This window comes from Peromyscus leucopus, chromosome 12 (genome assembly GCF_004664715.2).
Source record: "Peromyscus leucopus breed LL Stock chromosome 12, UCI_PerLeu_2.1, whole genome shotgun sequence".
NCBI classification, from domain to species: domain Eukaryota; kingdom Metazoa; phylum Chordata; class Mammalia; order Rodentia; family Cricetidae; genus Peromyscus; species Peromyscus leucopus.
In genome coordinates, this window is record NC_051073.1 from 38,337,040 (window position 1) to 38,338,659 (window position 1,620).

Below are 1,620 nucleotides of genomic sequence, written 5' to 3' on the forward strand. Positions count from 1 at the left end.
AGTAAGTAGGTACTCTAATTAAAATATGTTATAGCACATATGGGAAGAAAGGTTAGAAAAAGATTACAGTGTTTGCAAAAGAATTCAATATTGTTGAAATTGCCTGTATGTACAAATAATTTTTCATTTGGTTTTTAAAAATAGGATTTCTCTATGTAGCCCTGACTGTCCTAGAACATTACTCTGTAGACCAGGCTGATTTCAAATTTAAAGACCTGCCTGCCTCTGCCTCCCAAGTCCTGGGATTAAAGTCTTGTGCCATCATGTCTGGCTACAAATAATATATAAAAGACTATACAATTAGGTATGTGGAATATTTTTAAAGAGCTTTTGCTACAGAGAAAACAATGGTATTTATTTTAGGATGAGCTACACACATTGACTTTTTTCCTAATAATGCACATAGTCAAAAGGGTTAAGTTATAAAATATATCATATATCTACATCTTTAAAAGATACCATATAGCTATGTATTTATAGGAAACATTCAGTATTGTTGGAACCACTGACAATGCAAGAGATAAGCTGCCTCTAAATAGTAGTACAAAGCATACCTGTTAGCTAACGATTTAAATTTAATTCCTTTGATGTGATTATTTCTCACAAATAAATATGCTGGAATAATATGTTTTTAAAAAAGAATGAATTATATATGTCTACAAAGTTATACTCATACAATCCACAATTTTGCAGTGCATTATTATCAATTAATTTATATATAATTTGTACCTACAATCATTATCTATTTATAGTTGAGAATTCATTGGCACAACTTTACAGTTATAAAATTTTGATTCCAAACAGTCCCTTAAATTCCACCTGCCAACTCTTACTAAAATTGATAACAACAATAATGTAATTGTTTGGAAGCTCTATGGAAGTGCTTTTTACTGCAATAAATTTTATAAATAATTGAGTACATATTCACTATCATTGATTAGAAATAGCATTCAGGGCTTTAAATGGAAGATATGACTAATTTTGTTGCTGAACATTTTAACTTATGGCTACCCCATTTTTCATCCTACACCCATCAATACCATTTTTATATTCAATTCAACTTTTCTTTTTTCCTGTTATTCAATAGGACATTTCTTCTTGGGTATGCATTCCATCATGAAACAGGGTTTTATTTTTATCAATCTATCAATGCTGTTTAGTGTGATAAAGGATCAAAAACCATATAAACTTCCAGGTCTAGAGGGCTAAATTATTCATTCCTACAAATTGCTAATTATGTTTGCTAACAATTGTTAGAATTATACCTCAGCCAATGTGTCTCAGGATGTCTTAGTAAAACCAAATTCACATCTGAAAATTTGGAAAAGACAAAGAAAAAAGATAATTTGAAAAGCTAAAAGCTCAGATAAACTATAGGATATAATTTCTAGACAAGATGTTCATGAATTGTGCTACCACAACTTCACTGACCCATATGAAAGAAATGAACAGAGCACCAGACACAAAATTCAAAGCTGGATGTGCTCAGCAGAGCTCACTGAGCCACCAGTGAAATGCCAGAGTTCTAGTCAGTATTTAGGAACCGTTTTCTTTTCTATTGAATTTGTCATCTTATTTTTCATATATGTGAGGGGTAAAATCTGAAAATCTGTACAACTA